Source organism: Chionomys nivalis, chromosome 7 (genome assembly GCF_950005125.1).
Source record: "Chionomys nivalis chromosome 7, mChiNiv1.1, whole genome shotgun sequence".
In the NCBI taxonomy this organism is placed as follows: Eukaryota; Metazoa; Chordata; class Mammalia; order Rodentia; family Cricetidae; genus Chionomys; species Chionomys nivalis.
Window position 1 is genome coordinate 34,540,649 of NC_080092.1, and position 26,172 is coordinate 34,566,820.

The window sequence follows — 26,172 nt, forward strand, 5'->3', positions numbered from 1 at the left end:
TCTCTGTGAATGCACACAGAGGGCACTGGGTTCACTGGTCATGCAGTTGCAGGTGGCTGGGAGCTGCCCAGTGTGCATGGTGGAAACTGAGCTCCAGTCCCCTGCAACAGCAGCGAGCACTCTTCCACGGAGCCATTGCCCCAGCCTCCAAACTGCGTTTATTTATTCTTTCTATATTAAATGCAGATTTTCTTTTGCCTTGTGAATTTAATTTTTTTCCCTTTAGCAGTAATGTTCAATAGCAGATGGCTTTTTGAGCGGAGGGCAGAGCCTCACCATTCCAGGAACTTCTGCTTGTAATCTCGACTCAAAGTGAGCACTAATCATAGGTGTGCTCAAGTGTGCTTGGTGACTGCTGGTCTCTGAAATGATGTGTGTATCTCACGCTGTGGATCTATGATTTGTAGATGTCAAATCCCCTGAAACAAAGGGCGCAGCGGGACAGCCTCCTAGTGCAGAGCCCCCGCTGTGAGTGTCTCAAGGATAATGGGGTTATCTTGGCTGAGTGGGAGCCTTCAGGCGACTTTCCTCGCCTTTATTTTGCAAGGTGTTGTAAAACTTGTTTTTGCCTAATGTATTAGCAAATTCATTCCTAGGCTTTGAAAATGAATCCTTTGAAAGGAGAGTTTGAAATCTGAAATACGAGGCCCGTGGAACAGTGTTTGAAATCATTAACCGTCCCTTCAATATTAATTGTAGGTACATCCATCACGAGGAACTTGTTTGCCATTAACGTGAGGGGAGTGAAAAAAAAAAAAGCAAGCACTTCTGGAGCCCCTCCAGGGGTGAGACTGTCACTCAAAACTTTGTTCTGGAATTGATCTGACCTCAGAAATGGGCTGCCCCTATTGACAAAATGACAGTCTGTAGTTTTAACTGAGCTGAGTGGCGGTTTTAGCATGTGGGAGAGGAGTTGCTTCTCGGGGGGAATCTGCCAGGCAGCTTTGACCCCCGAATAAAGCTTTTATGGATGGATTTGATGAGCCTGAGGGGTCAAAGGATAGGGCAGCTTGGAATCTGATGTCTAAGTCCACATCTCTGCCGAAGAGCCGGTTTATTTGCAGTGCACCGGCCCGCCGCCGCGCTTGTGTTGGTCTGCGGCTCTGGCTGAGCGAACATTAATCTGCATACACTATGTGTGGGTTTTTACATTTCTCCACAGTCTGTCCTCCCCCTCCAGGAGATGTGATGGCTTGTCTCCTCATGGGTTCACTCATGCTCATCCTGTCGGCTCCCCATGGAGGCTGGGGCCTTTCCACTCTTTGCTCTTGTTCAGCTACCTTGCCTGTTAAACTCTACTCTGGGTCTAAAATGTTTTCTGATAAAGATGAAGCCAGAGCCTCCTCCAGTTGGACAGCAAACCAAATCCACAGACCGCCTGGGTGTGTGTCTGATGGAAGGGCTGTGCCTGCAGCGAGGAGCTGGTTTCCCAGTTCTGGAAACATTCTGCTCCTTATGGTATAGCCCAGCAGTGGGAGTCTCTCTTTATTTAATTTAAAGTAATTAATTAGTTAATTAATTGTTTTGAGGACAAAGAGTCTACTGTGTAGCTCAAGCTAGTCTGGACCTCACTGTGTAGACCAGGCTAACCTTGAACTTGTGAAGTTCCTCCTGCCTCTGCCTCTCTGGCATGCTGGGATTGCAGGTGTTCCCTACCACATCTGGCAGGAGTATCTTTTTATAATTGCTATTTTTGGAGGGTGCGGGCTGGACAAAGGCACATATGCATTTATTTATAAAATAAATCTTTAAAATTATGTTTTTGCTTATGGTCTGAGGAACTCATAGCGTATTACTTTCCTGATTCAGAGCAGGAGGAAAAGCTGGGGCTGAGGCCTCAGTCTTGAAAATAAGCAGCCTTGACCCCACCGCCTCACCTTCCATTCCTTACCGGTTCCTTTGATGAGCCAAAGAAATCTCAGTAGACTTTGCTATACTTTCCGGGTATAGGAATCTCTAACATGCCTTTTCCTTTCAATAAATCTAATCTACAGAACACCTATTGAGTGTCAGCTCTGTAAAAATTACCATGGAAACACAAGCAGAATCTTTCAAATGCTCTGGGGAAATTGCTCAAGTTCCCACATCCCATCGACACTTTAGGGAGCAAGAAGGGTGCATCTCAGGCCAAGCCCGTCCCTGCTTGCCCGCTCGGCGACTCACTTGCTCGCCTTCAGCCCGCAAAGAAAGGGAGAAAACAGATGGAAAGAGCTTTCTACCAACTACAAAGCTGATAATGCGGCCTTTTGTCCTGGGTGGTGGAACAGCTGTGCTTTAAGGAACAAGGGTGAAAAGCCAGGGCTTTGATTTAGACTGCAGCAAAGAGCCGAGTTCAGTTACAGCTGCCGCTGCCTGATGGTGTCCTCGCCCACAAGATCTGTACCAGAGCAGGACCTATAAAGGGATGACTCGCTGCTTGGTGACAGCCCTGTCTCTAGCACCTCGCAGCACAGCAGGCACCAAGGGCTTCTAAAGATCAAAGCCCCGATTATTCCAGACACTCATCACACAGTGGGAGTCAGGCTCATCCCTGGTAGGAGGGCTTGAAGCCGCTGAATTGCGCCTGACCAGTTTTTGGGGGGAGCAGAGAGGGATCCCCTGTGGCTTGTTTTTTAAGGTGACATTAGTTTCAAATGCGCTTAGAAAAGTTCTGGCTTACTTGAGGGCTTTGGCAAGTAAGAGCTCTTAAACTTTACACTTTCCCGTGATCGCCTCCCTGTCTCCCTTGGAACAAAGATGGCCGAAACCATGAAGGGAGTTCACCGAGTGAGCTAGAGAAATCCAGGTGTAAGCTTAGGTGCTGACTGACCTAGAGACTGAACAATGATACCACAGAAAACACCTAGACTGTCCTAGACCTGCCCAACCTGGCTGCCAGTCATTGCTTGTACTGCTGGGTCTGGAGGGCAGACCGAAGTCACGTGACCACCACAGACCTAACCATTGGTGGGTAGAAGGAGTTCACAGGTTTCCTTAGAGCAGCAGTTGACTTTTGAAGCCAGAAGGGAAGGAGAAGCTGTTTAGGGGCAAAGTTGATCCAGAAGAACGAGCAAAGGGCTGACAGGATGTCACACGACTAGAGTTTGCCTGTCCTTTATCTGGCTCATACCAGTTTGCAGAGAGCACTGATAATAACTTGCCCAGGCTTATAGGTGTCAGCAGCTTCTGAGTCTGCGGCTTGATTTCAGAGATGCCAATGTGCCTCGCCACATGAACTGTACTATCCATACCGTGGTCTGTCTGTTCCAAGGTAGAGTCTTGTTCCTGCAGCAGCCAGGCTAGCCTTGTACTCTCATTCCTCAAGCCAAGCCTCTGCCCCCTGAGTGCTGGGGTTATGGGGTCTATTTCTCATCAGTCTTGTTTTATACCAGTAGGGAAACAGAAGTACAGAGAAATAGTGTCTTTTCCCATAGTCACGTAGGGGCGAGCCACAGAGTCAGCCCATCAGTGAACCCATAGCAGACTGGGCTTGGGCTCCAATGTCTTCTCTTTTAAAGGCACCATGCCAGGACCACTGTGTTCTACTTGGGGCAGGGTAAAGATTGTCCACCAGCAAACGGCAGCTGCCTTCTTTAGAACTCTTGGCTTTTTTAGGATGGTGCTTGCCCCAGTTCCTGGATTCCAGGTAGGAGTTGTTACTAACCTTCCCTCAGACCTTGGGCCTTGCCTCCTCCCATACTCCCCTCCCCCGTCACCTCATCAGGAACAAGAGCATCCACTGCCTCACATCTACAGTCTTTTCCAGCCCAGTCCAGGACCTCCCACGTCTGAGCTAGACTCAGAGGGCTTTTCCTTTGTCTGGAGTCCTGCTTCTGGGCAGTGTTGGTTCCTTTAATAGGCTCTTGTTTTGCTCCCAAGTGAAATGAGTATTCAAATATTTTTCCTGCAAATCTGAGGGAATCTGAAGGCAGCGGACAACGCATGGCCCAGGATGACTCTCAGGCAGGACGACGCTCAGTCCGCTTGAGATGCGTTGCTGTTCAGCACTTGGCCTTTGATCTCAGCTGTGCGGCTCTTGTTCTTAAGGCAGTACCCTGCCTGCACACTGGGTCCTGCCATGCACAGTTCCTTCCAGGACTGAAGAACCCACATGGCCTCTGCTTTACATGGTTAGAAGGAAGAGGGACCTCCTCTCTCATCCTCCCTCTATCCCTATGCTCTCTAGAGGAAGAAACAGCTTAATTTCCAATAGCCTCTTTCCATTCTTTGTTTTGTACATTTATTTTTACTTTATTGTGCGTATGGGCATATATGTGCCATGTCGTGCCTGTGGAGGTCAGGACACCTTTCAGGAGTTGAGAGTGGATTCTGGAGACTGAACTCAGGCCTACAGGCTTGGCAGCGAGCGTGTTTACCCACTGAGCCCTCTCACTGGCCCTCCTTGGCATTTATCTGGCTTGACAGTGAGATGTCCCCTCCACCTCTCGTCTCTTTGAGGGCCAAGGAGCCCATTGTTCAACTTGATGGGTGTCTTTTGTCAGTCAGCCGCTCTCTGTCACCCACCTTGTACTCCTGCTGACTGTGCCCAGTTGCTGTGCTTCTGAGATTTCACTTCCCCTCTCTGTCTGTCACCAGCCTTGACAATAGCTTTTGTTGCCTAATATGTCATCCCTCTGTAGTTTGGAGGCTATAGATTTTCCTTCTCTCTGTATATGTCTGCCTCGGAGTAGCGAATGGCTGTGCTCAGCAGGTGCCCACGATGTGCTGGGAAACTGGGACTTGGAGAATCACGAGGTGACTCTTCTGACAGGAGCTGGGTATGCCGATCTCTTATGTTCAGCTGCTCAGCACACCCCACAGTGCAGGCCTGCTTGTTGTTCTGTATCATGTGGGCCAGCCATCGGGCGAGCTGACTGCGTCTGTGCCTGTATTTAGATGAAGAAGTCACTATTTTGCTAGGTGGACCAGCTAGAGGCCAGAGGGCACCAGTGGTCATGTGACTAAGGGGATGCTGTGGGGGACTCCCTTGACCCCCTTCTGCTGGTGCTTCTGTCCTGTGGCTCCGTGGCTACTGCTGTCCTGCAGGTACTGCCTTGTGACAGGTGAGACTTACTTTGCCCAGGGAGCGAGCGTTGTCACTTTCCGACCCCTGGTGATGGGTTGGTCCAGAGCCAGTCAATAACCAGGGAGTTCAAAAGGCCAGACATCTTAGCCCAGCAGTGGGGCAGCTTGTGCTGCAGAGGATGCTGCAGAGGGAGTAAGGGTCCAGACTCCAGCGGTGGCTGCTTCCTTGCTTTTCCCTCCTTCTACCCATTCCTCTGCCCTGTATCCTTTCTCCAGAGAATGCTTGGCCAAGCTACGACAACAACAACAACAACACACAAAACTAACCCCCATCTTTGGTTCTGCTTACGGGTTTTTACTCAGAACCGTGTTCCCAGCACAGGCTTCTCTAGACAGCTGTTCTGGTGGGTCCTCTTCCGTTCACTCTAGCCTTTGCCCCAACTCTTGCCTTGTTTCTCTCGTTGTTGCAACAGAATGCTTCACCAAGGCAGCTCAAGGGAGACAAGGTTCAGCTGACTCACAGGTCCAGGGTGCATTCCATTCTGGTGAGGCAGTCCCAGGAGGCAGGAGCTTGCAGCAGCTAGTGGCCTCACATCCACAACCAGGAGCCAGCGATGGAGGCTTGCTAGTGCACAGCGCACTTCTCTCGTTGTGTGCAATTCAAGATCTCAGCCTGGGGAATGGTTCCACCCATGGTGGGAGTACCTTTTTACTTCAGTGAACCTAATTAAGACAGTTTGTCACCGGCGTGCCGAAAGGCCCGTTGCCCAGGGATTTTTAGATCTCGTCTAGTTAACAAATGAGATTAACCATCAGCTTCTCCTTTATTCCTCCTTTAACTTTCTTGCTAGTTCATATTATTGTGGAATACTTCCTAACCTGTCCGTTCTCCTCTGTAGCCACCCTTCCATCTATTCATTCACCCGGAAGCTGGTCTCCAAACCCTTCAATGTCATAGAAGGATTACGATGCAGACACTCTCCTAAGACGGAGATTGCTTGGTGCCACCTTCCTTTCTGGCTGGACTCTGGGGCTGTCATTTTCTAGCCCAGAAGAACACCACCCATCCACCCAAAGTAGGCACCAGCCTTCTGGACCCAGGATGGACATATCCCAAGCTTTGTCGGTGTGGTTCACGTGCTCGTTTTCCTAGCTCTCCACTACCTGGCCCTAGGACGCCAGCAGGGACAGAGCAGGACTGTTTTTCACTTATAAACAGGATAGAAAAAAAAATCGAGGTGAATTACCCGTCTCCTGCATGAGTGCTTTATTGATTACAGAGCACCAATCAAATTAGCTGTCAGACGTGCATGCAGATGGTACTACGCAGAATGGATTTTCCATACCCCTTAATTGCATTATTTCAATCAGCAGGTGAGCATCGCATGGCCTGTAGTGGGGCCGGAGGCAGGGAGTGGGTTGGGTTGCCACACCGTCAGGGCCAGGCCTTGAGTGACACAAGTATCTTTATATCAAGATTGAGGCATTAGCAAAATGAGCCTGGTTGTTTAATGGATTAGACACAGGGTAGAGACAGCCTTTAGGCAGGTGCTTCTGGGAGAGCCTGCCTCCCCCTCCCTTGGAGTCCAAAGCTGCGTTGAGTTCTGGAGCAGACAGATTGAAATGACTCTCATCCACATTTTGAAAGTGATATTGCTGAGGTGCTGGTGTAGATCTCAGTTCTATTCATGATTAGCCTTTGCTCTTCAGAGCACTCTTAGGACCTCTATCCTGGTGCTAATTACTGCCCCTTCCTATTCTGGCTTCATCTCCGTTGTTGTGATAAACCACCCTTACAACTTCTTAGGGAAAGAGTGGTTTATGCCAGCCCACAGTTCCAGACTACAGCCAGTCACAGCAGAGATGTAACAGAGGCAGAAACTGGAGGGAGCTAATCACACCGCATCCATAACCAGGAACAGGACAACGAAGGCATGCCCGCGTGTGCTTAGCTCACCTTTTCCAGGGTCCACTCACTGTAGGTGGGTCCTCCCACCCTAATCAAGACAATCCCCATAGACATGCCCACAGGCCAACCTAACCTAGATAGCACCTCACTGAGACTCTCTTTCCAGGTTCAAGTTGACAGTTAAAACTGTCACTCTCTCTCCAGAAGGATGGGGTCTTAAATTTAGGCTTTACAACCTGGCCCATGGTTAGTGCTCAATAAATGTTCCTCCCAAGAGCTCCTGTCCTTACCTCAGGTGCTGGAAAACTCAGAAGGCTCCAGGTTCCTCCGTGGGGTGGCTGGTTTAATGATGTTCAAAGCACCAAAGGCCTTCGGTGCCAGATGGGTGGAGCTTGGATTTGGCCCTTCCTCTGATGAGGCAAGGGACACATGCCAGTATTTACAAAGACCCAGCTGTGTGGAACAGCCAGTTTTGGCTGGAGACGGGCTTGATTTTGTGGTTGTTCCTTCTCTGTTGCTTAGTGCCTAGAGCCCACTGTTGGGCCCAGGTTTATGGTAAAGCAAGGGTCATACAATTAAAGACCGCTCAGTAAAAGGCAAATAGCACAGCAGAGGGCCTTGCTGTGTGGTGACTGAAGCTGTGGCTTAGGGGTGGCCTCCTTGGCTCCTGTGTACCATGCTTCCCACTCTAGCACCTTCTTGCTGTCCACGTGTGGCTTCCCACTTATGTGAGAAAGTCCCTTCTCTTCCCTCCAGGCTTACTTGAGTGCTCTATTTTTTCATAGGTAAGCACAGTACCTTCTCATGCAGAGAGGCACTGCCAGGCAAGGGGCAGCTGCGCAACAGCAGCAGGGCCCGACTTGGCACTTCAAGAAGCCAAAGAATGTCTTCGGATGTGCCTCATCACCACCACCACCGCTGAGCATGGTGGGGTGGGGCAGGCAGTGGTGAGCTTGCAGCAAGCGCTCCAAGGCCATAGAATCAGCCCTGTCTGTGATCCATCCTTCAGGCAGTAGATCACCGAAGTCTTCAGGGCACAGGAGGAGACAGGAGCAGCTCATCCCATCTCGTTCTCTGTGCCCTTCACAGATGGAGAACGAGGTTGCCACAAGACTTGCTAATAGGGAAACACAGCAACAAAGATACTTCAGAAAGCTCATAGTTCAGAGAATGGACTCTTCAAAGAGAGAACTCCAAGGACGTCTAATTAGGAAGCTTGTAATAAGTGTATACACTCCGGGACTATGTGTTATGAAGGAGGAGTGTGTAGATCCCGACGTAGACATCTTTTATCCACGCACTCATTTGTCAGTATAACAAAGATTGCGGGGCTTCCTCTGTGTCCAGACACATGCTCGCTGGGGGCTGAAGCTCGGACTGCCCAGGGAAGGATGTAATGAAGGACTTGAGCACAGAGGAGGCCTGCACTGGAGGGGCCGTGTGGTGAGTTAAAACTCATGACACACACTGAGAAGTCAAAGCCATCATCATCAATCATTCAGAAAGCAGCTGGGTCTGGCCTTTATTCAGGGCTGCTGTGTGTGGCTCCCTTCCTTCAGAGCTATCTGACTGGAGGTGGGAGCAGCGAGCTCAGGGTCTCTGATGTGCCTCGGCTGAACGTGAAGACAAGAAAAGAGCCTGGTAGTGACGGGCAGACCCAAGCTGGGCAGGCAGCAGAGAGTGAGAGGCTGAGGCAAAGCTGGCAAGCAGGACCCCAGAAGCTCAGTGTGCAAAGGGAATGGATGGCTTGGAGGCATGGGGGGAGCTGGTAGGTGCTCGGGCTTTCTAGAAGTTTCTGACTCTCTTACAGGACTAGGGATAGGATACAAAGAGGTGTGAGGGTGCCCCCAACAATGTGCGGGTGTGATTACGGTGGAGTCCTCCAGTGACACCCACGTGGAAGCACTGGGAACAGTGGGGTCCCCCGAGTGCATGGTCATCTTCTTCAGGCCCATCATGTAGGCTCAGCAGTGGCTGCTACTCGGGCCCAGGCTGGGAAGCTCGATCACACACCTCCTCTCCTCTCCCTCTTATCAGTAGACCTAGGATGCCCAGAGTGACGATGGATGGCCCACAGGCTGGGGAATAAGAAACTCCTGCGGCCGGAACTCTCCCCTTCAAGAGTTGTAGATCACCCCCTCTTGAACATTTCTTCCCTCTGTTTCTCCCCTTCCCTCATTTAGTAGGGCGTGTTGGTGGCAGGTAAATTTACCATTTAGCCTGTAGGTGGTGGAATCCTGAGGGAGGGAGGATGACTATTACCCAGGGATCTTGAGTCTGAAGTTGGGTGCAGGAACTAGAAATGACTCAGGGCCCTTTCCTTCTGGGAAGGGTTGAGCTGCTAATGTTAGCTGCAGGTTTATGTGAAACGTGTGTGGGAAATCTCTGCAAGCAATGCTTAGCTGATACTTGCTGGGCCCCAGGCACTGTGCTGAGCTTGTGTGGATACATTGTTTCTTTAATCCTCTCCGGGCTCTTAATGGGGGGTGTTGTCCTTGTTCTATTGATGCAGGAACAGTTATATAAAGTTTAAATGACTCTCACAAGGTTGTGGGCTAATCAAGCAAGGATCCAAACCTTGATTCTCTGGCTTCAAAGCCCTTAACTTACACTGATGTCTGGGTAGGGTGTGTGTGTGTGGTGTGTTGTGTATCCACACTAAGTGATTTTCATTTACAGGCATCTGTGTGTCAGTCCGCCAAGGGGTTGTCTATGGTAGGTTCTTGATTGTAGATGCAGTATTAGTCTCTTTTCTCGTGGCTATGACAAATCACCTGACAAGAAGCGACTTAAAGCATTAGAGGGTTTTTCTGGCTATGGTCAAGGGGTCACCATAGTCCACCATGGCAGGGAAGGCATAGCAGGAGGCAGGTGGTCATGTGGCAGTCAGAAAGCAGAGGGGGAATAGGAAATGGGGCAGGGCTACAATCCCTGAAGCCTTCCCTGCAGTCACCCACTTCCTCCCTAAGTTCCCACCTTCTATACCAGTGGTTCTCAACCTTCCTATTGCTGCAACATTTTAATACAGTTCCTCATGTTGTGGTGACCCCAACCATAAAATTATTTCATTACTTCTTCATAGCCATAATTTACTGTTGTTATGAGTCATAATGCAAATATCTGATATGCAGGATGCCTGCTATGCGACCCCATGGGAGGGTTGTTTGACCCCCAGAGGGGTCACAGCACACAGGTTGAGAAACACTTGTAAATGTTCACACCCTTCCCAAACAGTGCCACCATCTGGGGACCAAGCGTTCAAGCATGTGAGCCTGTGGAGGAGGGCGCTTGTCCAGCCATAGGTGCTATGTGGCCTCTCCTTTCCTTTGTCTGCTAAGGGCACCCCTGTTTTTTTTTTTTTTTTTTTTTTTTTTTTTTTTTTTTTTTTTTTTTTTTTGTGTGTGTGTGTGTGTGTGTACCTTCCTTATTAAGTTCCAGGATCTGTTGCTCATGGCTCTTGTACATGCCTAAGAGGGATTTTCGACCCCTGGACTGGGAATAGGAAATGCAGCTGTCCTGGGGGCTGTGCCCAGAGAAGGTTGATCATAAGTGCCCCCAGGGCAGTTCCTGAGCCATTTTGATTCCTGTTCTGTCCAAGGAGCCATTTGTCCTTTTCCCTTTCCCTGTGTCTCTCTGAGCAAATTACTGTCCTGATGTCTTCCTCTTTCCCCTTCTTCTCTTGCTTCTGGTGCATGCTGCTTGTCTATCCCCCTCTTCCTGCCCAGGTGGTTTCCCCCAGTGGTCATCTGGTCACAGGCTACTGTGTCTCTAAGTCCCCTCATACCACAAGGAAATGCCATAAGGGCTGTTACATGCCACATGTCTGCCTGGCTGGCTTCCTTTAAGCGAGGAGTTTTCCTTCAGGGGCACAAGAGGCCTGTTCTCATCGCCGACTTCCGTCTCATCCTGTGCGCCATCCTGGAGGCATCTCCCCTAGGCTGTGCAGAGATTTGTTTCTAGGGATGAAGTAGGGGCTGTTATTCTCAGCACCACCTGCTCTCCGGGTCCTGTGACTACATGAGTCCCCCTGGGGAGGGTTCGGGGATTGCTGCCCCAGTTGAGGTGCACAGACATCTTAGCTCAGAACTGAAGCCTGGGATTTTCCTGGCACAGGTTTCTTGAGCCATAGTGGGCATTTGACTACACAACAGTTGAATGCAGAACACTCACACTCTAGTGAGGAGCCTGGCTCCTCTTCTGTCTCTAAAACTTGTTCATAGGCAGAGCGCAGCACAGATCTTCACAGTGACTGGAAGGTCCCAATGGGGTGCCGTCTCCTCCGAGGCATCTCCTTACCCTGTCAGGCTGTAACCATGTTCCAAAACCTGAGCCACCTGCCACCCTCATCTCTGCCCTTTTCACCTCCCCACTCTCTTCTTAGGTGTATAAGAACCGCAAAACCTGCCTGGATCTTACCAGTGCCTTCCTACCTCATCACCACCAGATTCATAGTGTTTAATGGGGTTTTCATGGCTGCCAGGGCTCCTCAGGGCCAGGGGCGGCTAGTCTTTTGACTTCCTCAAAACCGGTGGGCCTTGGTACTCCAGCCTCTCTGTTGTTCCGTGGTGCCATGTCTCAGTTCTTTGAATTGGATTCATATTGACCTGGTCTTTTAAAAGTGGGGAATTGTTCCCGGGTCTGGGTTTGGTGGCTGGGGTGGGGGTCAGGGAGAAGTATGTCCAGTTTCTCGGTCTTCTTACTGGCCTTAGCAACTACGATGTCATCTGTGTCTTTACCCAATCTGTTCCTAAGGGAATTCTAGTTTTGCTCTGTAGTCCTGGAACTCTGGAAGGGATTGCCCATGGGACTGCCCTTCCCAGCTAGATCTGTGCACCACAGTCCGTTGTGACTGATCCCCAGGTCTGTCTGTGGGAAGGAGACAGGTGATCTCCTGTAGCCTGCAGAAGACACTGACTGACTAAATAGCTTAGTCCACAGTAGAAGAAATGAGTATGGTGTGTGTGTGTGTGTGCACGCGCGCATGCACGCATGCTCAGGCATGTACTTGTACACATGGGTATGTAGATTCACGTGCGTGTACACATGTGTGCACACATGGAGGCCAGAAAGTCAGCCTCAGCTGTCATCATCAGGAACTGTCCACCTTGGTTTTAGAGGCAGTGTCTTTTACTGGGACCTGGGGCTGACTATTTTGGCCAGGCCAATTGGTCAGTGAACTCTAGGGCTCTGGGGTTTCCAGCTTCTACTGCTGGGTTACAAGGATATTCCCTGAATGGATTTGTGTGTGTGTGTCTTGGCAGTGAGGGGAACTCAGGTCCTCACTCTTGTGAAGCAAGCGCCTTAACCAATGAGCTGTTTCCCCAACCCTAGGCCATGGTTTTAAACCTGATTGCTACAATTCCAGCTTCATTTCGGCTTCTGCTAGGATCAAGCTAGCACTCCTTAATGTCACTGCAGGGCCTTTTGTTGTTGCCTGAGCGTGCTGCCCGCCAGACTTTCCCATTAGTTTCTCCTGCTACTTTTGAAAGCTGACAGCTCTTTGGGTTCTCACATCTTCTCTTTGTCTGGGGTCTGGTTATTGCTGGATGTGGGATGCGGCTGATACAGTGTGAAGACATGATTGAGAAGAAAGCTCTGCTTCCCTGCTTGCCACCTGGCTTTTGGATGCACAGTTAATATGCCGATGAGTCACTGGCTTCAATTTGCGGCTGGGGGAATAATTCAAACCCTAACACGGGAGGCTCGAGACTTTGAACAGAATGGAGTTTCTTCCGTTTGAAGCCCTGCTTCATCCGGGCTGTGAATGGGAGATGAACCTTTCTTAATTTCCTTCAGCAGAAGAAAGAATTCATTCAAACTGGTCTTATTTTCATTATTTGAAGTCAGATTTTACAAACAGAATCTCTTCGTACCCCTTTTGAAGCTGAGGGTGTCTTATCCAGCTGGGGTTCTGTTGTACCCAATGGTACCACCCCTCTTGAGTCTGCTTTTTCCTCATTTTAGCTCATGTAGCCCAGATATGTAAAATCTCACAAGTGAAAGGATTCTTTGAAAGAAATGTCCCCATGAGCCACAAAAGATAACCCTTCGCGTTCTCCCTTGGCTCTTCTGTGGCGGCACACGATGCTGGGATGATTTCAGCCACAGCAGCATTTTCTGGAGGAGAGTGAGGATGGCTTTCCCATGTAAGATAAAGTTCCCCAGAAGGACATGATGGAGAAACTTCCCATGCCTAGGGAAGGAGACATGCCAGCTTCATGACTGTCTTGGTAAGAAGAACATTTACAAGGCTGTGAAGATGGTTCAGTGGGTAAACTGCTCGTAGTGAAAACACCCGAGGAGCTGAGTTCAGATCCTCAGAACCCACATAACTCATAACTCCAGTTTTGGGGAGGACAGAGCGTGGCAGACTCAGTGAATGTGATGGCTAGTTTCCATTGTCAACTTGACACAGTCTGGGATTACCTGGGAAGAGAGTCTCAATAAGGGATTGCCTATGTTGCATGAGCTTTTGGGTGATTGCCTGAAGTTAACTGCTGTATGAAAACCCAGCCACGGTGGGCAGCACCATTCCCTAGGCGGGTGGTTCTGAACTGTGTCAAGAGTAGAGAAGTTGAGCTGGGCACAGGCAAGCATCTGTGAATTTATTTCTCTCTGCTCTTGTCCGTGCATTTGATGTGACCAGCTGTCCCAAGCACCTGTCACTGGGAGTTCCCTGCATTAATGGGCCATAACCTGGAACTGCGAGCTACAATAAGTCCTTTCTTTGCTAAGTTGCCTGTTGCCAGGGTAGTTTATCACAGCAACTGAAATGAAACTAGAACCCAGAGAGACCCTGTCTAAACAGTAAGGTGAGAGACGGAAGATGATACCGTAAGTCAACATCTGGCTTCCACACCTGCATAAATAGGTGAGTGATTATCACCTCCCACTCAAATGAAGAATGAATAAATAAATAAATAAACAAACACTTGCGGAGGCCTTGCTGGGCTCTGGGAAGCATTCCCCAGAACCAGATATACCCAGAGTCTGCCAGGTCTCAGGAAGGTCTTGATGACCATGGCATGGCTGAGATGGGTCATTCAACTATTGTAACCTGGGTCCCTCAAGCCTGGAGTTAGGTGTAAGGACACAACCTTGCTCACATGGGCTTAGGTTCCACATGGTGGCTATAGCATTAGTTTCCCTGTGTGACTTGTTGAGCAAAAGTCTTGATCTGGATCTCTTATTTTTCTCAAATTGGGCACCCATCCTCAGCACCAATAAATGGATGTTGTGATGGATATTCTTGGTTGTCAGCTTGACTATATTGGGAATGAGCTACAATCCAGAGGTGGAGGGCACACCTGTGATCTGGACCTTGAGGCAGGAAGACACGGGCTTCTGATCTGGATCTTGAGATGGTATAACAAATGCTTTTAATCGGGGCCACAGCTTCTACTGCAAGTCAATATAAGGAAGTTCGTTCTTCGCCTGCTTGCCCTGGCCTCGTCAGCACATTTATTCCTTCACTGGCATGGGCACCGCCTACTCAGGAACTGAACAACTACTAGATTCTTGGACTTGCCATTCACAGCTGGGCCACTGTTGGATTTGTTGGGTCTACAGCCTGTAAGACACTCCAGTATACATGTTCATTCCATATATGTGAATATATATAGGATGAATATATAATATATAACTAATCTGTCCTATGTCTGTCTGTCTGTCTATCTATCCCATCTTTCCATAAGTTACCTGACTTGCGAGAACGCTGACTAATGCAGGTGTCCATCTGATGTCAGTATATGGTAAGTTACCGTGACTGCCTGTGGTTCTGGAGTCCTGAAGGTGGCTTTGGTCTCACACACATCTTTCCTTATGTCTCATGGAAGGAGCTATTCATAATAGATCTTGCCGTTGGCCTAGAGCTCTACTTTCATCTTCATGTTCATTGTAGTGTTGTATGACCACTGAGCACATCCCTGCAGGTCACCGTGTGTGGTCTAGGCCACCTTACCCAGACTCCAACTGGGCAACCAAGCTAGGAGCCAGGATTTCATAAAAGACGGAGTGGTGGAGACAGGCTTTTTGAAGGTTGATTGTCTTTTTCAATTAACAATTCAAAAATCATGACATATGTGTCTAAAAGATATTCCTCTCCCAAACAAAACAAACCACAGAGCCAAGGAGTGGGAGGCTCCTGGTGATCACAGCTCTGTGTGAACCGTCATTTACTGACAGGGTAACGCCGTGTTTCGGTAATAGGCCATTTTCCCCATCACTGCACAGAGCTAACCAACCTCCAGTTTGCATCAAAGTTTTCATCTCCGGATCTAGTGTAAGCTTTTTTATTTTCCTGGCAAAGTCAACACAATGAAATTTACAGCACTCCCAAATATCTTTTAAAATGGTATTTGAAATTTTATATAAAACAGAAAAGGACAAAGCTGACGACAATGTAAAACGAGAACATGTTGGAGGGTTCTCCCTGCTCATCTGAGGACTTTCTCTACAGCTGCTGAGAGCAGGATGCTAAGACACTGGCATAAATAGAGGCACAGCGATGACCAGAAGGAAACCGAGTCCAGAAGCAGAAACTCACATGTACGGTCAATTGATTTTCAGCTACGCTGCCAAGGTAATTTGATAGAGAAAGGATAATCTCCTCAGCAAATGGTGCTGGGGCAGCTGGATGCTCATACGGGGAAAACAGGAGACCAGCCTTTACCTTATACACAAAGATTAAACTGGATCACAAGCCCATGTCTGGAACAGATTGGCCTGTGCACATGTTTGGGCATTGTCTTGATTGCTAATTGAGATAGGGTGCTCAGCCCACGGTGGGTGGTACCATCCCTAGGCAGGTGGTCCTGGTTTGCACAAGAAATCTAGCTGATCCTGAGCTTGCAAGTGAGCCAGAAACAGCTTTCCGCTGTGGTCCTGCCCTGACTTCCCTCAAAGATGGGCTGTGATCTGGAGGTAGGGACCAACTAAACCCTTTGCTTCCCAAGTTGCTTACGGTCAGAGTGTTTTTAGCACAGCATCAAAAAGCGCTTCAGTCCAAACCAAATATAAATGCTAAAACTAGAAAACCCCCAGGAAACGATCTAGATGTGAGGCAAACTGGGAAGAAGGCTTGAAAGACACTTTCCATACAAGAAAATGTACGAATGGGCAATGAGTAGCCAAGAAAAGGCCCAACATTAGCCATCAGGAAATGCAAGCTAAGAGTGCAGGGACCATGGTTCACCTTTACTAGCCTGGCTACAGTTTAAGAAATACCCACTATGGAGAGAGTACAGAGTAACAGAAGGGTCATTCTGTCATGGAGGGAATGGACCATAGTAAGCACACTGTGGCCCAGTTGGGTAAATCTTGATAAAACACTCCAAATACAGCCCGACAGTTCTCTTCTGTTTACTTATCCAAACAAAGTGAAATCACTGTTGTCCAGGCTATTCTCCAGGCCATATTGCCACCACCTTAAGGGGTTCTGCTGGATCTGCTTGCAAAAGGTCACCCCAGCCTGTGCAGGTGACTGGTGACCTTCTCTCATAGAAGGAGAGGATGGAGAGGGTCATGGGATCCCTACCTGAGAATCCAGGCTTCTGCCTCAAATGATGTATGTGATTTAGTTCTAATTGCATCTGGCCTTGGGGTCTTGGGGAGAAGCTGGATGTTATAGGCAGGGAAGGACTAGGGGAGGGGCCTCCACCTATAAGGCTATGGGAAAACCATCATACCTGCTTGGGAAAAACTTTCCTGTGTGCTATTTGGAGCAGGTGAAGACTCATGCTCCTGTAAGTGACCCCTCACCTATACTCTGTAAATGAACCCAATAAACTCAAGCTCAAAGAGTGAGCTTTGGTGGAATTGTACCTTATTTTGTCATCAGGACCTTGGGAAGAGGGGTAGATGTTCTTTGTGTCTCCCCAAGGAAGGAATTTTAACATTGAAACTTATATGTTAAACTTTAATTTATAATCATTAAGAGCTAGAAACAATATAAATATTCATCTGCATAGAGAAACAAACTATGGTATGTCCATACAGTGGAATACTACTTGGCAATAAAACCAACTATTAATAGAACAATGTGGATTAAGTTGGTTTTTTCTTTATCTCCTCATGCAAGAGATTTATTGGGGGCAGACAAAAGGCTGCTTCTGAGGGGATGGAAGAAAGAGAGAGAGACAGAGACACAGAGAGAGACAGAGATAGAGATGGAGAGAGATGAGAGATGGCCTGGGCTTTTACAAAGGGTATGTGACTCACGGCGACAGTGGAAATATGTTGCATCTGGTAGCTGGTGATGCTATGGATGCTGGTGTTGAGTAGCTGAAGGAGGGCTTAAGTTTTTAAGACATGAACATCCGAAGGATACATTCAAATCATAGCAGGTACATATTAGCTACTTTTCTCATTGTTCTGACCAAGAACCCATTAAAAGTAACTTAAGGAAGAAAAGCTGCGTCTTTCACAGTTTGTATCCACAAACTGTCCGTCCTTCATCAAGGACAGATTTCTGGTGGCAGGAGAGGGAGGTCATTGGTTGCGTCATGTCTGCCATCAGGAAGCAAAGCGGGACAAATTGCAGATACCCATGTCACTTCTACTTTTGGTTCAGTCTGGGTCTCCAGCCCATGGGAGGGTGGAACCCGCACTGAGTGGATCTTCCCTCCCCAGTTAACTATCTCTGGGTGAACCTCCATAGACACACCCAGAAGTGTGTCTCCCCATGACTCCAAATGCAATTAGGTGAACAGACAAGATTTACCATTGCACGATACCTATTCCACACAGCATTTGTGTGTGTGTAATCACACTGCTTTTTAATATTGTTACATGGCATGTCTAGAATTCTTTCCCCAGCCCAGAACTTCAGAGTCAGCCCCACGCTTTCTCCTGTCTCTAGTGATCCATCTGTGTGGTCCCCGACCTGACTAACTGTACAAACATTTAGAGCTGTCCTCATCCATTTATTCTTCCCCTAACAAAATATGCGAGACTAGGTAACTTGTATCTTATAAAGAATACAATCCTTGCCGGGCGGTGATGGCGCACGCCTTTAATCCCAGCACTCGGGAGGCAGAGGCAGGCAGATCTCTGGGAGTTCGAGGCCAGCCTGGTCTACAAGAGCTAGTTCCAGGACAGGCACCAAAGCTACAGAGAAACCCTGTCTCGAAAAAAACCAAAAAAAAAAAAAAAAAAAAAAAAGAATACAATCCTCCACTCGGCAGAGGACTAGGCACATGGCGAATGGCCAATCTACTTGTATTGTTAGTGAACATCAGCTGAACAAACTAGAAGCAAGCAGTTGCAGGGGTGGAGCTGGGAAAGCAGACCTGCCTAGTTTAACAGACAGCTAGGGACTCCACAAGGGTCTTCCTTGCTACTATTTCAGGATGTCATATGACCTTCCCTGATGTCAACCGGGGTAGGTATTCCTTTATTAGCCTCACAACAATTCTCATTGAAGAAAAGCAAACCATGGAGAGGTCTCACTGGCTGGGAGGGCGGCAAGTTTTCTGTGAAGTTGAAGAGCTCTGGCTCTGGACCCCTGCTTACCTGCCCAAGTGAGATTCGTCTGCCCCCAGGCTCCGGAGTCTGTGCTGGGGCATAATGAAAGAAGACGGTGATCCGCTGCGGAGTTCCTCGCTGTCTGAGCCAATGTGCTGGGGTGTGTGCTACAAACATGCTGCACTCATTTGCAGCCATTGTTCTCGCTAAATGAGAAAATGCAAATGAGGCACTCAGGGTATTGCGCCATAACTCGCAGCATAAAATTCTTGACATCAACACGAAGCTACTTAGCATAATTTCCCTGTTAATAAACTGCCAATTTAGTCATTTAGGTTTCGGCTTAGAGAGGAAGCAACAGTGTCAGGCCGTAGAATTTTTTTTCCTCCTCCCCAAACATGCCCGAGTTTATTATTTTGATGTTTATGTTAAAACATAGGAAATTGGAGTTTATATGATTATTTGGGAATCTTCTACTCTAATTTGTTTGCTTTTATAGTTCTGAAAATCTTTGCTCATTTGAAAGGCAAAATGTAATTTTTTTTCCAGAGCGCTTTTTTCTGCTTGGGATAAAATTTCTATATTTTAATGATTGAGGACCATTTTGAGGAGTTGACTGAATAAAGTCTAGGCTGAAGGCACAGAGGTGGGGCCATCCCTGCTGGGACTCCATGCAGAGTCCCTTAGGGAAATGAGTCAACTCAAGCACTTGAGGATTGGGGCTACTGGCTGGCATAGGAGTCTTGTTCCTGCCATATCTAACAGCCTCCTCGGCATCTCCTGCAATGGTAGCTACCACATGCCCATCATTGAGTGAGAGCCAGGGTAGCACACACTCGCATGGGGAGCAGACATGGCAAAGTAAGTGTCTCATATAACCACAGCTGAACACAGAGCAGGAGGAACACACGGCACGCCCAGAGGGAAAGCCGAGGATCTGACCGGGCTTCTGCCTTTGAAGAGCTCACAGTTGAGGTTCGATCTATAGAGTGGCTTGGCGGAAGTTTTACTGAGTGCGATCACTTGCTGTGCTCTGGTCTCTGTTAAGCTGCTGGGAACTGTAGACTCTGCCTGATTAGGAATGGCATGTGGTGATTTAACTATTCTGGGCCAGACATAGTTCTAGTCTCCAGAGACACAAGTCTCAGTTTTGAATGAAGTGACTGACTGGACTTCCAAGTCAGACAGACAGGATCTGGGCTATGCTGCTTGCCACACCTGTGTCACTGCTGCCCCATTGATAAAATGGACCCCGGAATCAAAGAATCATTGAAAGTTTTGAATGAGACATCAGAAAATGGCAAGTCAGCAGTAGGTGTCTCGTGTGCTAGAGAGAAGGATTACGGTGAACAGCAGCTTCACTTCCATCTAGGCTGGTGCTAGGTCCACACTACGTCCTGTCTAGATGGAGGGTTTCGTGGCATTACCTCTGCCCACGTCCTTAGCCTGGAGTCTTGCTGGGTCTCTGGTGCTGTATGCAGCAACTTCCTTCTTCTGTGGGTCCATGAGCAAAAGTCTAGGAGAAGCAAATGTTTCTGGCCGTTGCCTTGTTATTGGAAAGGGGCAACCAGGGTCTGTACTGTAGATTCAGGTCCCATGCCCATGGGTGCTGGAGGATGCGGTAGTTATTAAACGCCCAACCAGAGCAACCTAAAAGAGGAAGGACTTGTTAGACTCACAGTTTGAGGGGATACAGTCTATTATACGCAGGGAGGGGGAGATGGGGGAGATATGGCAGCAGGTGGCTCTGTCGTAGCAGGAGTGTGCAACTGGCCCTCTTGATTTCACATCTAGGTAGAACAAGGAGAATGTGGACAGGAAGTGGGACCCGAACCCCATATTTGCCTCCTCCAGCAAGGCTCCATTTCTTAAAAGTTCTTCTGAAGCAACACCACCAGTTAGGGACCACAATTCAAATGCAAGAGCCTGGGGGGTAAGGGTGGGAATTTCAAACCAACCAAAGACCAACCACTGGTAGTCCTTGGATATTTTATACCCTAGGCTTTGGGAATGTTTTTGCCAATTCACAATCTGTTTTGCTCATTCTGGTAATTAGTGGGATTGTAATTAATACACAATTTTTTAAAAAGGCTGAAATAAGTATCTCTTCATAAGTTTTTAGTTTTAATATTTAAGATAAAACATAATAAATGGCTCTTTTCACTGTTGACTGAGAAGATTCAGTGAGGCCTCTGGATTTAGTATCTGGTCCTTGTCATAGGATCTCTTTGTAGATCCTTCTCTCCCTCCCTTCCTTCTCTTTCTGTTCCCTTTTCTTTTCTCCTTTCCTTCCTTCCTTATCCTCCCTCAGCTCCTTTCTGTCTTCCTACCCTCTCTTCCCCTTTCTTCCCTCCCTTCTTTCTGCTTTTTGAAGCAAGGTCTCATACTTCCCAAGCTGACTTGACCCTGAATTTACGTTCCTTTTGCTCCCTGAGTGCTGGCACCACAGACATGTGTCACCATGCCTGGATTTTGTATGGAGCTGGATATCCAACCTAAGACTGTGCACACTATTCAAAAACTCTATTAACCAAGCTACGTCCCCAGCCCTGTATATTTCTTGTTCAAATAGTCAAGCGTTTGTTATATTTTGATGTCAGAAGCAGGATTTGATTCTAGGTTTCCTTGAGCCTTGATGAGGGGGTCTCACACAGTGAGGCAAGTGGCTATAAGAATCACATGCCACCATGTCTTCATCCGAGGATGGAGCTAGGTGGCTGACCATCTCACACTTGATCTTCTAGGCACTGTACAACTTCATGGGCAATTCCCTTCCAAGTGGTTCCCTTGGCAATCGAGGCCCTATGCCAGCTGGGCTTTAGTAGTGATTTCTACCTGGAAGGTGGGCAGACACATCCGAGAGAAGCTAATGGCTTTTAGGCTCAGCTGTGTTTGTGACCAAGCTGGTGATTCTTTGTAAATGGCTATCACGTCTTACCTTGGAGCCAGGAGCTGGCCTCGGGGGCTGTGCATCTGATGCCCATTTTACAGAATCTGACCCTCTATGTCAAGCGGCTGCCAAGAGGTGGGGCCAGGATCTGAACCTAATGTCCTGGCTCTGCAGTGATGTGTTTAGTCTAGATCTTCAGCCCTTCTGTCCAGGAGCACCATTTCCTTCAGCAGGAGCACTGTAGACTCAGGCTGCCGCAGGCAAGCCGTCTCTGTTCTCTTGGCAACCCCATCAGGCTTGTTTATGAAGCACCGCAGCACCGTATCAATACCAGGACGATGCCATTGATTTTAGTGGCATTTAGATCACAAGAGCCTGTCTGAAGCTGCGCCCCGAGATTTATGCTCCCCACATCCATTAAGGCTAATGGGAAATGCCTGCATAAATCATGAGCTGCGGCGGGGAGTTACAGCTCCAAGTCGCCCTTGGTGTGTTTTAACTGCCTGCACTGAACCGAAGTTCTCATCCTTTCTGACTAGCAAGCATCCCACTCTAGTTTCCTATAGGATGTCTGGGACTGGGAAGAAAATCCCAAAGCCCTGGGCTCTGGGTATTGTGTAGCTGTGTGTCCTCAGGTAAATTATGCAACCTCTCTGAGCTAGGCTCAGACTGTCATCTGGACAATGAAACCCACATCTCAGGCTGCTGTAGCCAGGAGAGTTAAGACCCTGAGCCCTGTGAACGCCAAGACTCCTCCCCTTCCACCATTTCTCCTCCTCTTGTGGCACCTGGATGGTCATGGGGTAGTTGGGAAGCTTCCAACATGGTGTCTTTATTAGGGTTACTACTGTGACAAGACACAGAAACAAAAGCAACATGGGGAGGAGAGGGCTTATTTGGATTACACTTTGTATTAAGTTCATCACTGGGGGAAGTCAGGACAGGAGCTCAAGCAGGGCAGGAACCTGGCGGCAGGAGCTGATGCAGAGGCCGTGGAGGGGTGCTGTTTGCTGGCTTGCTCCCCATGGCTTGTTCAGCCTGCTTTCTTACAGAACCCAGGACCACCAGACCAGGGTGGCTCCACCCACAATGGGCTGGGCCCTCCCCCATCAATCACTAATTAGGATGATGCCCCACAGCCGCATCTTATGGAGACATTTTCTCAACTGAAGTTCTTTCTGATAACTCTAGCTTGTGTCAAGCTGACAGACTAGCCAGCACACGAGATGAATAAAGGGCTGTAGGAGACAGAAGTCTTGCTGGTGGGGGCAGGATCCATGATTCTTAAAGGAATCCATCAGAAATATCTCAAATTAGGCGCTTTTCAGGGACAGCTTTTTTCTTCTCTTATCTTCTTTTCATGTGTGTTTGTGTCTATATGTGTGTATGTGTACATGTGTGTATATATATATATGTGTATGTGTGTGGTATGTGTATGTGTGTGTGTGGTTTGTATGTATAGTGTTTTGTATGTGTGTGCATATTGTGTGAATGTATGCGTGTGTGTTTGCATAGTGTATTTGCATGTGTGTATATGTTGTGTGAATGTTTGTATGTGTGTGTGTGTATAGTGTATCTGTGTATATGTCACACCTTATGAATAGAGATCAGAGGGCAACATTGAATTTTGGCGCTTGCCTTCCAGCTCCATTGAGACAGGGTCTCTTAATCACGACTGTACTTCAGGACAGCTACTTGGGAATTCTCTTGTCTCTCACCCTCATCTGATTCATAGGAATACCGTGGTTACAGGTCCCTTCTACTCTGTCTGTCTTCATTTGGGCTCTGGGGATTGAACAGGTCCTCTTGTCTGTGTGGCAAGTGTTTGGCCCACTGAGCCACCTCCCCAGCCCATCGTTCTCTTTAATCTCAGCGCTGTCCTCTGTGCCAACCTCCAGTAGAAGCTGGCCGTGTACAACAATCCACACTCCCCTTTTCCATGGAAGCTTCCACATGTAGGTATATGGTAACTGCTCCTTGTGAGAGCTGACTCCTGGCTGGTCCAGACTGTCTTCTCTCAGGGTAGATGCTGGTGACTAACTGGTGAGTCAGGCTGCTTGTGTCCACTGCCTCTGCACCTTTTCAGGCTCCTGGTCAGGTGTGCCTGGCCTTCCTTCCACCCCTCTGGATTTCCTATTAATGTGGAGTCAGAGTGTTTCCACTCTATATGAGGGCTGAGTTTGCACATAGTCTCTGAACCACACAGAAAACTAAGAATGTTTCAATCTGTCCAGCACCTGACAGGAAGACCTCAAGGGAAGAAAGATTTATTTTGGCTCCTGGTTTGAGGAAAGCCAAACCAGGATTCCATGGTGGCAGGTGGTTCCATGGTGGCAGGTGGGTCCACGGCGGCAGGTGGTTCCATAGTGGTAGGAAAATGTGGCTTGGAGTCCTCAGATCTTCACATCTTTGTGAACAGGAAGCAGGTCAGGCTATAAACCTCAAGGTGCACTCCCTAAAGGCCCCAGCATCTCCCCAACAGCATTAACAGCTGGGACCAGGTGTTCACATACGAGCCTGGGTGATGTGTGGGATAGTTTACACTTAAACCTTGATAGTGTCTAGTCAGAAGACTTTGGATGTTTTAATGTAGAACTCATCAGAAGCATCATCTCCCTTCCTCTGGGAGCACAACTTTTCAGAAATGCGGGCCTCCGTTTTTCTAGCCATGTGATCCAAGAGAGGCTGTGGAGCTGTTTGGTACCTGAGTTTTGGGGCTGAGAGAACTGCATGGGTCCTGACAGCCCGAGCCAGGAGAAGTGGAGCAGCTCAGAAGAGAGGTAGGCTCTGTGGGCATGGCTAGGTGATGGTGTCCTGGTGCGGTGAAGCCTTTCACGGCTTCTCGGCTGAGACTGCCCAGAGCTACTCCGCTGTCTTCCAGAGGACCACTCTGATTGACATTTCTCCACAGCTATACAACAGTAGCCGGGCTATACAGCCAGGTGCCAGCATCCGGTGATGCTCTCATGTTGGCCAGCTTGGCCTTGGTCTTGCTACAGAGTGGTGGATAGCCTTGAATAGCAGATCCTCCTGCTTCTCTCTCCTGAGTGCTGCTGGGATTGCAGATGTGTCCCGACTTGCGTGACTTGCTCTGTGTTGGGGCTAGAACCCCTGACTGCATGCGTGTGAACTAGGCACATACTCCGTCAACTGGGTGACATTTCTAGCCTTGGACGTGCTCTTTAGAAAAGGTGTATGTCTGTGCGCTCTATGCACACGAGTGAGGTGCCTGTGGAGGCTGGCAAAGTCCACTGGCCAGATGCCAGATGTGGGTGCTGGGAACTGAACGCCAGGCCTCTGGAAGAGCAGTGTGTGCTCTTAACCACTGAGACAACTCTCCAGACCTTTTGGCCATTTTTAAACCAGTTCCGTGGGCACCTTCACTTGGCCACATGGGGCTGAGTACTGCATAGAGAACAGTGGATGAGAAAGGAGAAATTGGGGCCCGGGCAGCAGAGGCACCAGCACGCAGGCAAGTCCTGGCGGCAGAGGCACCGGCGTGCAGGCAGGCCCGGGTGGCGGAGGCACCGGCAGTCAGGCCCGGCAGGCAGGCCTAGGCAGCGGAAGCACCGGCGCACAGACAGGCCCGGGCGGCGGAGGCACCAGCACGCAGATCACCACGGATTAAAGTTAGAAGCCACCAACAAAGCTACCCCCAGAAAGCTGACAAACTCATGGAAACTGAACAGTCAACTACTGAACCACACCTGGGTCAAGGAAGAAATTAAGAAAGAAATTAAAGTCTTCCTTGAATTTAATGAAAACAAAGAGACAACATACTCAAACCTATGGGACACGATGAAAGCAGTGCTAAGAGGAAAGTTCATAGCACTAAGTGCCCACTTAAAGAAAACGGAGAAAGCATACATTGGGGACTTAACAGCACACCTGAAAGCTCTAGAAAAAAAAGAAGCAGACGCGCCCAGGAGGAGTAGAAGACTGGAAATAATCAAACTGAGGGCAGAAATCAACAAAATAGAAACACAGAAAACAGTCCAAAGAATCAATGAAACAAAAAGTTGGTTCTTGGAGAAAATCAACAAGATTGACAAACCCCTATCCAAACTAATTAAACGACAGAGAGAGAACACGCAAATAAATAAGATCAGAAATGAAAAGGGGGACATAACCACAGACACAGAGGAAATTCAGAGAATCATGAGATCTTACTACAAAAGCCTGTATGCCACAAAACTGGAAAATGCAAAAGAAATGGACACTTTTTTAGATAAGTACCATATACCAAACCTAAACCAAGACCAGGTGAACGATCTAAATAGACCTGTTAGTCGCGAAGAATTAGAAACAGTTATCAAAAATCTCCCTTCCAAAAAAAGCCCAGGGCCAGATGGTTTCAATGCAGAATTCTACCAGAACTTCCAAGAAGAGCTAATACCTATACTTCTTAATAATGTATTTCACAATATAGAAACAGAAGAGTCATTGCCAAATTCCTTTTATGAAGCTACAGTTACCCTGATACCAAAACCACACAAAGACCCAACCAAGAAAGAGAATTACAGGCCTATCTCACTCATGAACATCGACGCAAAAATTCTCAATAAAATACTGGCAAACCGAATCCAAGAACACATTAGAAAAGTTATCCATTATGATCAAGTAGGCTTCATTCCAGAGATGCAGGGCTGGTTCAACATACGCAAATCTATCAATGTAATCAACCATATAAATAAACTGAAAGAAAAAAACCATATGATCATTTCATTAGATGCTGAAAAAGCATTGGACAAAATTCAACACTCCTTTATGATAAAGGTCTTGGAGAGATTAGGGATACAAGGGGCATACCTAAATATAATAAAAGCTATTTACAGCAAGCCGACAGCTAACATTAAATTAAATGGAGAAAAACTCAAAGCCATCCCACTAAAATCAGGAACACGAC